Raw genomic sequence first — 13,323 nt, 5'->3', positions numbered from 1 at the left:
TGGGTAAATCTCAAAATAATTATGTTAAGAAAGAAGCCAGACCCCCCCCCCCCAAAAAAAAGAGAGAACATACTATATAAGTCTATTTCTATAAAATTCTAGAAAATGCCAACAAATCTGTAGTGACAAAAAGCAGATCAGGGATTCCTGGGGAGAAGAAAGAGGTAGGGATTCTAAAAGGACACAAGGAAATTTTGGGAAGTGATGGATATGTTTCTGATCTTGATTGTGGTGATAAGCTCATGGGTGCATACATTTGTCAAAATTTATCAAACTGTACTTGAAATGTACTTGAAATATGTGGAGTTTAATGTATGCTAATTATACCTCAATACAGCAGTTAAAAAGAAATCTGTACTTGTCAGCTACTAAATTGTAACTATTATACACACAAACATTTTTAATGTAACATATATCAACATGTAGATTGTCTATCTGATATGTAAAATGAATCACTTTTTTTCCTTTCAGTTTTTTAAAAGATGAAACTTTTCTGAGCTAAAATTTTCACAAGAAAAGAGACTTCAATGTCTCTTGCAATATTATTGGCAAACATTGTTGATGCGCATTTGTTGGATTTCACTTGACATCTCGTTGAAATCTGTTTATATCTCAGGACTAACACAAAATTCAGGCATTTCTTATTTATTTTAATCAGATGCAAAAGCCTGGAGAACAAGTCATGGCATAGCTTCATGAAGTGGGAACCAACAACATAAAACACGCATGTGCATCCATGAGTTAGTGGCTGGTACCCTCAAAGTGTCTCAATAGCATCACATATTTGCTAAAGTAAAAGATATTAATTCTTCATGAAAAAAGTTATCAAACAGCATTGTGAATTAACTGAGACTATTTTTTAAAGTTTATGTATGTATGTATGTATGTATTTAGAGGCAGAGAGAGTGAGCGGGGGAGAGGGGCAGAGACAGAGGGAGGGAGAATCATAAGCAGATTCTGTGCTGTCAACACAGAGCCCAGCACTGGGCTTGAACCCACCAACCGCATGATCACGATCTGAACTGAAACCAAGAGTCTGATGCTTAACTGACTGAGTCAACCAGGTGCCCCTAACTGAGACTAGTTTCAACACAGTTAGAATGATCACATCAATATCCAATAGATGGGATAAAAACTCTGGACTTGCAAAACCTGAAAATATGATCAAGGAAAAAATAGACATAAGAGTTTTCTAATTTTACTAATACCAATAATATATATATTTCCTAATATATATTACTAATACTATTATATTGTTATATTAAATACGATACTAATATATAATACCAATATTAGTATACATTATGAATATCAATAATGATACTACTGATGTGTATTAGTAATAAAATAGGTTTATTATATCATATAACTATTTACATTACTATTATATACCTTAATCTATACATTAATTATTAATGTTACTAAATACAAGTAATATCATGTTAACCATATGGTAATGATGATGATTACAGTAATAATAGTTATCCTTCTATCATTACTAGTTACAACGTTCTATTGTCCCCTTCGTCTTATAAATGAGATACCATGGCTCAGAGAGATTATTAACTGTTCCCAAGCACACAGTTAGTAAGTAGGTGGTGGCGGTGAGATACAGAACCAAGTAGGTCTGATTCTAGAGTTCACACCTTGATCTTCAATATGGACATAATGTGTCTTTTTGTCATCTCATATGAATTTCAGGACATTTAAATATGCCAAATACTAAGGAAAAAATTTTTTTATATATATGAAATTTATTGACAAATTGGTTTCCATACAACACCCAGTGCTCATCCCAATTTAAAGTAATACAGCATGCTAATGCCAAGTCCTACATTTTTTACCTTAATCAGTGGAGGAAATTGAGTTTCACATTTGCCAGGGAAGGTGATATTGGCTGTTGGACACATAATCTCAGGGGCTGAGCACAATAAATGCTTTGTCTTCACTTACATTATAGGCCAGATCGTGTTGGGTCCAGGGGAACTGCTCTACACAGTCAGTCAGAGATGTGGGATCCCTCCATTAAATGGTTCCTCTCATCTCCTGTGTCTTTAGACTGTCCCCTGTATGCTCTGCATCTGGTTGGTCAATGACTGAAGGAAGAGAACATAGAGGATCACCTGGGCATTTTTATGGACCTGACCCAGATGTGACATTCATCACTCCTTCCCATGGCTTCACCTGACTTCAAGGTAGGTGAGGATTGTGGCTTATGTTTCTAGAAAGAAAATGAAACGGGGCTTGGTGACCCTGTAACAATGTCTCTGCCACGAGTTCCTGTTGTGTTTCCACACAGAATTGATTAAAGGGCAAGCAGCTGATGTCAAGAAGGACTAGAGCAGTGAGTTTCCAAGTGTGTGGAGAGTCATCCCTGGGGCAAGAGATGGTAATATGTATTTTTAATTAACATCCTGTGTGATTCTCTATGCACACTGAAGACGGAGAACCACTGGCCTGAGAGTTATCAAAACCGTGTCATCAAGAACACGGCTAAGGAATGAAGTTGTCCATGCTAATCATGAACATTAGGCCACCATAAATTATTCCCACCCCAAATGACTGTCGGTTAAGGCAAATGTAGTGCATCTGTCTCTGTTTGGAGTATCTGCTAGGTCACAACTTCAGAGCTCAGAGTAGGATGAGATAAGAGAGTGACTAGAGCCAAAAATTTAAGGAGGCTCTCTGTTAAGTTCATGCCAGTGCAGAATCAGCATATGAAACATTACAAGAACCTTGCAGAAACCAAGAGTGAAAGTCCTCTTAAATTTTGTGGCCTAGATAATACATGTCTATCTTCATATCCACTTGCCTCTGCTTCTAATTATTACCTTCAGTTTATGGAATCACTCATTCATGCATGTATCATGTATTAATTTAGCACATATCTATTTGTCTATCTACCTGTCATCTATCTCTATCATCTATCCGTCATCTATTATCTATCTATCTATCTATCTATCTATCATCTATCTATCATCTACCTATTTATCTATCCACCTATCTATCTATCAATAGCCAATGTGATCTGGAACTGTACACAAGTTTTAAGTTGTATCTCATGTGTCTTTTTTATAAGTTCCTGTGGCTATATTTGTAATGTCATTTGAAGAATCTTCTAGGTATCATAAAATCTCTAATATGGCGAAAGAGTCAGATAAAAACACAAGTAAGATTATAGATTAATCAAATAATTATAAAAAGTGCTAAACACTGGGGCACCTGGGTGGCTTAGTCGGTTAAGCGGCCAACTTTGGTTCGGGTCATGATCTCACGGTTCGTGAGTTCGAGCCCCGCGTCAGGCTCTGTGCTGACAGCTCAGAGCCTTGGAGTCTGCTTCAGATTCTGTGTCTCCCTCACTCTCTGTGCCTCCCCTGCTTGCTCTATGTCTCTCTCTCTGTCTCTCAAAAATAAACAAACATTAAAAAAATTTTTTTTTAGGGGCGCCTGGGTGGCTCAGTCAGTTAAGCGTCCGACTTCAGCTTAGGTCACGATCTCACGGTCCGTGAGTTCGAGCCCCGTGTCGGGCTCTGGGCTGATGGCTCAGATCCTGGAGCCTGCTTCCGATTCTGTGTCTCCCTCTCTTTCTGCCCCGCCCCTGTTCATGCTCTGTCTCTGTCTCAAAAATAAATAAACGTTAAAAAAAAATTTTAAGTGCTAAGTATTTTAATTAACATCCTGTGTGATCCTGTGTAAGTGTCCGATGCCGAGATAGAAATTAAGGGCTGGTATCTAGTTTAGGTAGTGTGGTCATAAAAGACTGTTTTTGAGGAGAAGCTTGAGACATGTAGGTGGAGACCTAAAGCATGAGAAAGTAAGAAAATGGATGAAAAGCATGGACAAGAATGTCCAGAAAGTAAGACATGTGTACCTTCAGGCACAGAGGTGGACATTTGGGCAAGTCTGATGGGCCTAAAGTGGGCTAGGGTGCCTACAACGTGGTGAGCAAAGCTCAGAGTCAACAGTTGTGGTTAGAAAGTTTGGAGGGAGGGGCAGATCATGAAGGACTTTAAAGACCATTGCCAGGTCTTTCAGTTTTATTTCAGATGCAAAGGAAAGTTACAGAAAGGCTTTAAGCCAGAGAGAGGTGTGATGTAATTTATTGTTCAAAGAAGAGCAGTTCTCTTGCCCATCTTCAAGTTAGTGACTCAGCTTCCCTAAACTAGTTCTTAGGAAGTTTTTAAGAACTTTGGTTCTCACACCCACATGACCTTTTCCTTTTTTGGTCACCTCAGTTAGAATATCCTCTGTAGCAGGAGTCCCGCATGAACCAGTCCTGAGATTCTGACATGTCTGTGAGAGGAGTCAGGTTCCCTGTTGTCTATAGGTTGATTGTCTGGGGGGCAGGGGAAAGCCTAAAAAGATGTGGTCTGGGGGTCAACGATTCAGATTAGAGATAGAGAATGAGGTCATTGGGTTTGGAAGAGGTCAGAATGATTCCTGTTCCCTGGCTCACCCCCATGCACAACGTAGCCTGTGGGGGTAGCAGGGGCAGCGGGAGCTGAATCAACTGTTTCAAGGAAGCTCACTGTGTAGCACAGAGGCACAACCAATGCTCAACCGCCCCGGGGCCTGGATGACAGGATGTACAGCGGGAAGACATAGAAGCAGATCCAAGTTTTGTGATGTTGAAATTCGATACAGTCAAGGAGTACCACTTCAAGAAAATTAATGCAAATTATCAGCGCAAAATAAGAAGCAGGTGAATATTTATTTATGACAAAAGGAGACACAGGAAGTTACAATATGTAAAAAGTCAATGAACACTATAAACCTTACCAAAAATCCACAAAACTGGTATTTTTGTTAACTGTCTGCCACCTCTGTAATTCTCTTCTCCTACATTTCTTGGCTATGTAGTCTTTGATCGCTGCCTATTCACAGGATATTTTTGTGGTTTTTATAATAGAATAGAGAGATAGCTCAGCCTTTGCTCTATTATAACTGATCAAAATTCCCTTTTTATTATCAATAACATGCATAAAACATGCAACTATAGTTATAAACATACCCATCCTTTGTAGTATCTTTTAGAATTATGCCCTTATAAACACAGAATTACGATAAATTACACTGTGTATGATTTACATGTACCAGACAAAAAGCATATGGAGTATTTATAATTATGTTACATTATCAAGTTTGTTTTTGACAGAAGAGGGCTTCCATTTTCTCTAGGCTTTGATGAAACCCAAATCCTCTGCCTGCAACTTTACACATTTAAAAAATGGTAGAATTTTCCAGAATTGGCTCCTAGGTCATACATTTCAAACTTGTTTCTTCTTTCCCCCCAGCCATATAATTCTGGTGCTGCATGCCAGACGACCCATTAATATCACATTAAGTCATCTGGCCTGGAACTTCCTATCACAATGCTGTGCCAGCACATAGGGCAGCAGAAGTATTTCTAGAAGCAATTTCTATATTGGGTGGTTAGAAATATATTAATTACAACACAGAATTAACTACAAACCACATATATCTGCTCTACTGTATCCAATCTAAAGAGTCCTCCAATTCAACTTTCCCGTAGCCAGATTCCCCAATTACCCTTAGCCATTCCAATGCCACTAGACACAGGGCTATACATGACAGAGGGGTAGAAGAAAGAGACAGCAGCCTTCACCAATTGCAGTTTAAATATATGCTGTGAATATCATAAAACATAGAATCATGGGAACACCTTGCTAGGGCCCCTTACAGTGTCCCAGAGTATATCTGCCTCCAGTTGGGAGGGGAAGGTATTTGCTCCCTCTCTGCATAAAATAGATGATTTTTCCAGTCCTAAGAAGTCTTAAGCAAAACATCATTTTGGAATCTCCAGAATGTCACAACTTTGGGCGAGTTGGGAAATAGTATTCTTGATACAGTTAGTAACATTTCTCAGAAGTCACAAACAACAAACAGCATGATATACCACCCTAAAGTGATGACTTCATTGGCAGGGCACCTTAGTGTGGACGAGGAGTGTGGGTGGGATGATGGTGGGCGACTACCAAGGGAAGCATAAGTCATGAGACGATTATATGCAGGGATGAGACTGCCCCTGGGGAGCTTCCCCAGAATTCTTGGGGAACGGGCCTTTGTCTTGAACTATGAAATATATGTTATTTCTATTAATATAATATCACTAAGTTTACACGGGAAATTGGTAGTGCCTACTTCATTTCCAAATCCCAGAGCAAGTCTACACCCTGTACCAAATGGATTTAGATAATGATGAGTGCCAGGATATCTCACGCATAACATCACTGATATGATCTTTGCCGTAACCCAGATTCTATGCTTTGAATCCAACCATCTCCTAGGAGACAACTAGGCACCTGTCCAACATTGGCCAAATGTCAAACTAAGACCACAAAAGATGAGCAGTTGTGGTCTCGTATATGACCCAGTCCTCATTCCCAGACCTCACAACTGCAAGAACTGCTGCCCAACCAATTTTGTAGGTGTAGCACCCAAGAGCAATTATGTGGCCAAGTGTGTCCCATTTGAATCTCCTGGAAAACAAAATAAGTACAGCCCTTATCCAAAGAACCCTCTCTTTTCTATTCTCTTATCACCCACCAATAAGACTTGGTTCTGGCCCACCCTCTGTTCTTAAAGTGCAATTTATTTCATTCCTTGAAAATGATGCTTCCAAAATTGTATTCCAATCAGATTTGCATGCATTTCCCTATTACTATGTACCAATCTTTCCATGCCAACACCAGCCATTCTGTCACAGATAGCCCTGTTGTCTTTAGCCACTTGCCATTTCTTTGGGCCAATAATCAAATGCCAACTTAAATATACATAGAAAGTACCTCCCCGCTGGCCCCAGGAACAGTAACGGAGAATAAGGAGGAAAATAAGGGTGGAAAAAGAGTCACAGCAAGGATTTTTTTCCCTTTGGACAGAATTTGGACTCATATTTTCTTTCCCACCAGACAGTCTTAGTTCGGCATATAGTATGGGCCCACTGCTTTACCTATTTCATATCATTGATCAACAAGACAACCCTGCTAAATAAGCATTATTATTATACCCATTTCCAATATGCAAAAGCTAATGCTCTGTGACACTAAGAAAAAAAATGACCTACTAGGTTAGCAATCATGGAACTGCAATTCTACCCTAGATTTGCTGCCTCCAGGGGTCCATCCATGCTGCAGCCTCTGGATTTTCCTTCAGACAGAACTCAGTCCTGTTCAGTGTTAGGATTGTTTGTTTTCTGTGTTGGCCAAGGGCAGGAAGACCATTTTAAAGGAATTTCAACTAAAAGGCAAGTATATAAATAAATAAGGTGCCTGCCTCCTCCTGAGCCATATACTGCCAGCTCCAAGCCTCGTTCTTTCCCATTCCTTTAAAGAGGACTTTCAAAAGCAGAAGAGACATGTGACATCATAAAAACTCTCTAAAATACACACTTTCAAGCTGCCATTTGTTTCTGAAGGACTTACTGAGTGCTGTCTGCACTTTAAAAATTCTTACTTCTTCTAACCACTCTGTGAAATAAAGATGATCCATGATGCAGAGGAAAGAATTGAGGTTTAAAGGTTAAGTGGTTTGTGCAATGTAGCTAGAAAGAGGGTGAAAAAGTAAAGTAATGCCCGTCTGACCCCAGAATGCATTCTCTGAAGTATTACATTACACTTTCTCACATTCGTTGGAGTGATTCATGTGTCCTTCACAGTTACTCATTTTATACCAGCTTAGAAGTCAAGCTTTCTTCTTCTGTGTCCACTTCCAAAGCACTGCCCCATGTAGGGTAGCCAGAGCATGGTCTTTGGAGCCAGAATGCCTGAGTTTAACTCCTAGCGATACCACTTGGTAAATGTGTGAACTTAGGCAACTTAATTAACGTCTCTGTCTCAGTTCCTTCATCTGTAAAATGGATATAGTACCAGTGCATACATGGTAAGCTATCGTGAGGGTTAAATAACTTAAATACGTAAGCAATCCAAAATGTGTATGATGCCTATAAAGTACTGTGTGTGTGTTTGCAGAAAAGGATATATGACGCATGGTAAGTACCGTGTCAATATTTGCACAGAAGAATATCCGATACCTAGTAAGATCTGACCTTTCATGTTTGCGTTCACCTCTTCTTGGCATGCCTTACTCCAGCATGGGCCTCAGCAGTGGCTTAGTTTTTGTGTAGTCTGACACTACCTGCTACAGCAAACCACCCATCCGTCTCTCGTTTTCCGCCCTGGGCTTTCCCTGACATTATGGTGTAATTCCCCTAGCGACACCCACCAGGCATCAGATGTGGAGGTGTGAGTGAATTATCTCCCTGTGTGGCAACCCTTGACCAATGTGGGTGGAATAAGAGGGGATGAGTCAATGCCTACCTCTTCCATCTCTCAGGAGATCATTCAGAGGATCATTTCACAGAGTCCTTGGGGCGTGTGGCGGGTGGGAGCTTTGGAGATGGAAATGAATGGAGTCCCTAGGAATAAGCGATCTGAGCTTCGGAGACTTCGTAGAAGGATATCAGTTTCCATGCCCGCCATACGAGAGTCCGTTATTCTTGGTGCCAGCTTGTTTCCCACTCCATCGCGTGTAGAACATGGTGCTAAGTACAGCAGAACAGCAGAGAAATAAAATCCATTAGATCACATATCCCACAGATGGATCTTGTTTTCCTTGGCCTAATATGACCTGACTAATTTGCCTCCAGTAAGAAATTGATCCTATTCAAGAAATACAGTGTGATGCATGAGAAAGCAGCAGACATGAGCTTCAAATTCCTGTCTATGTTTAATTAGTTGTATGACCCTAGGAAAGATACTAAGCCACTTTAAATCCCAACTATCTTATTACAAAATGGGAGATATCACTCAATGATTTCTACAGTCTTTCTTATAAAATTAAAATTCTGGTTTCCAATGCCTTTTGACAGTTACTAACACTTTATGAATTATTTGGAGCACATGATGAAAATAGATTAAAGTCTGTTAAACATCTTATAATCTATCCTACTTGAAACAGATGTGGCATCCCTTTTATTCATGGATTTGCAAATAATTTAATTTAAAAATTTAAAATAAATCTATCATAGCTAAAATGTAAAAATAATCTAGCCATTATTCACATGGTGCGCAGGCTACAGTTTGAAAAATACCTTGTATAACAGCATCTCTGTAATTTGATTCTTGCAACATTCTTATAGTATTAATACCATTAATAACTCCCATTTGGGGAAAAAGGAAGTAAATTCAAAGAGGCCATGCAATTTCCTTTCAGTTACATGGTAAGTAGTTAGTAGACATAAAGTTTTCCATTAAGGGTCTACCCTTTCTAAAAACTGATTTTCCACTAGGGCCATACAAAATAAACAAAAACAAACAATGAAGGTGAGAGATAAAAGTTGTTCAACCAGATAAGTGAGGGAAGACAAATATCAATGTGATGAAGACACCTTCTGGTTTTGTAGAAATATCCTTTCTTCCTGCCTATATAGTAAAATCTTTGAGGTCATGGGTATGTAATGTTTTGTGTTCTCACTCTGGACTTGCACACAGTAAGTGCTAACTAATTAATCACCAGATAAATGAGTGACTGAATGATCAACTGGAACTGAGAAATAGGAACAAATTTATTTCCTGTAGGATTCCTTCCTTTAGTTGCCAGTCCAGGCAAGGCAAAATGTTTCTCTGCTCTAATAATGCCAAGACTATTACAACATGTGTTACAGAATACTGGAATCCTCTCTCTGTGGCTCTGTCTTGATAGCCCATGAGCTGTATGAAAGGATCTGGTGTTTAATCATCTATTTGTTGTGTGCCCCTACAATGTGGTAGATAAAAGAAATATGTGTTGAATCAAAGAATGGGTAAAAGACAGAAAGAATTTGGAAGAAGAAGAACAATATGGCAATTTGGGATTTATTAATATTGTGGTGTTATTTGAAGCTGGAGAGAGTAGTGGGATTAGAAATGCAGGAACTAGACTCTTGGAGATATTCACAGTTGGGGGGGGTGGAAATGGAGGAAAGACGTGTAACAGAAGAGTTACTGAAGATCAACTGGGAGAACCAGAAAAGTGTGAGATCATGCAAATAAAGAAGAAAGTGGCAAATCACTCTCATGGCCATTCCATTACAATGTATTTATAGGGCCTTGTATAAAATTTATATTTAGCATGGAAGCTTAGAGAACCACTATAAGTTGTTATTCAGCGTTAGTTTGGGCCACAACCTCAGAAAACCTAAAGCAAGTGAGGCTCTGGAAATATGTAACTTTGAGTCTGGAATTTCTAATCCTTGCTGTGTGGGCCGAAGCAAATTAGCCTGAATGTGTCTTGATTTTGTTTGTAGGGTGAAAACATCACCATCTCACTCATTGGGTTGTTTTATGCAATCACTAATAAAACATTATGATAAAGCTCTCTGCAAATATGAAGTGCTATTGAAATGTAGAGAAATACACTGGACATCTTTGTATTCCATCAGACACATCCCGGGAGACATTTCCTTCCTTCCAGAACATGTACACTCAATGAAGTGTCCATCTGGCAAGTTAGACTCTGCCAAGAGTGGAAAGGCAAATTATTATAAGGTAAACAGCTGAGTGCTCGTGTGCAAAGGTGGTAAAAGACTTGTAGCCGTGCCTGCATAGGGTTAAGAATAGGGATTAAGATGCCCCAGAACGTGCAATGTACTTGATATTTTCCCCGGGGAGAATGAAGGCAGGGAAAATTTCTGGCTACCTGGGCCTCTTTGCCTTCCCTCCAAAAACATTACACTTGGCTAATGGAGCTGTAACTTTGTTTTGATTTCCTGAGTGGTCTTGAGTTACCTAATATCTGGCTTGCTTCCCTAAATGGTTGCTTCTTAGATCTCTCCAGTAAAATCATACTTAAACCATTTTCATTAGGAACCGAGTACTACATGATCATAAAGTACCTCATGAAATGCCTTGATTAGCAGAGATCAAAGGCTGAGATTCATTAGTTTTGCTTTCTTTCCCCTCCTACTTTGCCTTTGCGTTAAACTGCATTAACCTGACTAGCTCGGCTCTCCAGAGTTTGCACAATCTGGAAAAGATAACTTCTGCTGCGAAGTCTGGCTTTTCTTTGAAGCACATGGCTTGCAGGTTTTCTGTGGCCCAAGGCATAGTCAACAAGCTGTCTATTCCGTCTATTCCGTGGAGAGAAACAGCCCCTTCTCAGCAAGTAGCACCACTGTGGTTGTTTCTGCAGTGCTCTGAGGGTTGAGAAAGACTTGGATTAACACCATGGTCAAAGGTTATGAGCCGATGAGCCTGGCTTTCCTCACCAAATTGAGTCATTTCAAACTCACTCAAGAGTCAAACTGTTAACAAAACTGTCCACCATAATGTGGTGGTGGGGGCAGAGGGGTCCTCCTTATTCAGGCACGCCTGAGTTTAAATTCTGGCTCCTTCACCTCTTTGAGCTTCAAGGTTCTCACATGTGAATTTGGGATATCAGTGTGACTTCACAGCCCTGTTGTTAAGACTCAGATGAGATAATGTTTACAAAACACCTACCAGAGCCTAGCACATAGGAAACACTCAGTAAGTGGTGACATATATATAAATGCTAATTCAATGCACCCTTACAATTCTAGAAAAGGAGAAGGGCTAACGGTGACATGCTAACTATTTTCTGGAAAGTGCTTTCAATTGTTCCGCCACAGCAGCCTCCAATTTGCTTTGGGGTTAATATTCCAGTAAGGAATGGAAGATGTTTCCTTGGATTAGCTATTTGGAGCCAGGCAAACCTCAAACATTCCCACAAGCACATGGAAGAGGATGTCTACTCTTGGTCTCAGAGCAAGAGACACAGTGGATAATCGGGCTTTCTGCATTGTGAGGTTGAGTGACATGAAATAGAGACAAGGTAAACTTTTGTCTTTTTTTTATACTTAAAATTAAACTTTTTTCTATGTATGAAACCTCAGGTAAAATCTGGCCATTTTCCAAATGGAGAAAGCAGACTCTCTTCTTGGAATTTTGGTTGAAGTCCCATCTGACAATGCCAGTTTGATTTTCTCCATCTCTGTAGTCTTCTTGAATTTTTTCTGCATTATCATAGTAGTGTAATTTATAAGAGCAGCTATAATTTTTATATTACCAACAATTATCACTAGCAATTAGCAATACTCACTGAGTGTTTATACTGTGCCAGGCCCTATAAAAAGAAAGGCATCTATTTAGACTGTAGCGTAACTCAAGTAATAAAAACTAACACTGAAGTGCTCCCTCTGGTTCCATCAGCCTCCGGGTTTTAGCACGTGTAATGTTTGCATCACCCCTAAGAATTAGGTATGATCCTCATTCCCATATTCCAGATGAAGAAATTAAACTCAGGGAGTGAAAAACCTCCCCTAAGGTGTCACAGCTATTCAATAGCAACACTGGGTTCCAACTCGTGTCTCTCTGAATCCAGAATTCAAGTTATTTATTACCTGCTTTACTATCCCCTCTCATGTTTTCTTTCATAATCCCCCAATTTTTCATTCCAAAAACTGCCATGCTAAGGGCTGGAATGGGATGAGGGGGTACATAAAACAAATTATTAGCCTGAGCTCCCCTCCTAAAAAAAAAAAGGTTCATTTCTCAGGAGCGACATGTTAGGTCCTATACCCCATGCTTTGTCTCTATTCCACCCCCACCTTACATTAGATTTTGATTCAAAATTCACTGCTGTCTGTGATTTGCTTGATCTCAGTAGTGCTTAATACCCTGTATCTGAGGGGGTCAATTTTATTTTACTGGTTGTCTGGATAAACTCTTCTGTACTACCTTCACCTCCACGTCCCGCTGCATCGAAGATGCTTGTAGAGAAACCAAATAGGAATCTTACCCTCACTCCTCCAATTTCCTCTTCCTCAGAGACATATCCAGTGGGGCATAATTGAACAGACACACTTTGTGGGATACACCCTATGGGAGATTACAAAGGAGAGAACAAAGCTCACAAAAGTTAATCAATCCTTTTACCACTGGATTACAAAGCTTCCCCTATAAAGATGTGGTCTGAGCATGGCTTTCATTTATAAAGTGTAAAGACTGTATATTTTAAACATAATTACAAAACGCTAAAGATTTCAATTATTAAGGATCATAGAATACTTTGTGAGCCAATTTTTATATTATATCATAGATAATAGTTGTATTGATTAATATGACCAATAGCCTTTGCAATTTTGAGGACAGGAAGAGATTTATTTACCTTTGAAAACTTAGGTTAGGGGGGTGCCTGGGTGGCTCAGTTGGTTAAGCGTCTGACCTCGGCTCCAGTCATGATCTCATGGTTGGTGAGTTCAAGCCCTGTGTCAGGCTCTGTGCTGACAGCTCAGAGCCTGGAGCTGCT

The 13,323-nt window shown here is 39.6% G+C and overlaps 1 long non-coding RNA gene across 3 annotated transcripts in view; it reads right to left on the bottom strand.

Annotated features, from left to right (window-relative positions):
• Nucleotides 1-13,235, bottom strand: part of LOC109495923 — a 41,413-nt gene extending 28,178 nt beyond the window's left edge. For 2 of the 3 annotated variants that reach the window (XR_006592528.1, XR_006592527.1), the window contains exons 1-5: nucleotides 13,183-13,235; nucleotides 12,814-12,893; nucleotides 12,115-12,138; nucleotides 8,337-8,560; nucleotides 1,954-2,096 (exon numbers count right to left, since the gene is read on the bottom strand). This is a non-coding gene — a long non-coding RNA (uncharacterized LOC109495923). The remainder of the gene's footprint in view (nucleotides 1-1,953; nucleotides 2,097-8,336; nucleotides 8,561-12,114; nucleotides 12,139-12,813; nucleotides 12,894-13,182) is intronic. The other variant, XR_002739497.2, reaches the window with a different exon arrangement.
• Nucleotides 13,236-13,323: the final 88 nt, after the last annotated feature.

This window comes from Felis catus, chromosome F2, assembly GCF_018350175.1.
Source record: "Felis catus isolate Fca126 chromosome F2, F.catus_Fca126_mat1.0, whole genome shotgun sequence".
NCBI lineage: Eukaryota > Metazoa > Chordata > Mammalia > Carnivora > Felidae > Felis > Felis catus.
The sequence above is the reverse complement of the archived record's forward strand: the minus strand, read 5'-3'. Positions and strand labels throughout refer to the sequence as shown.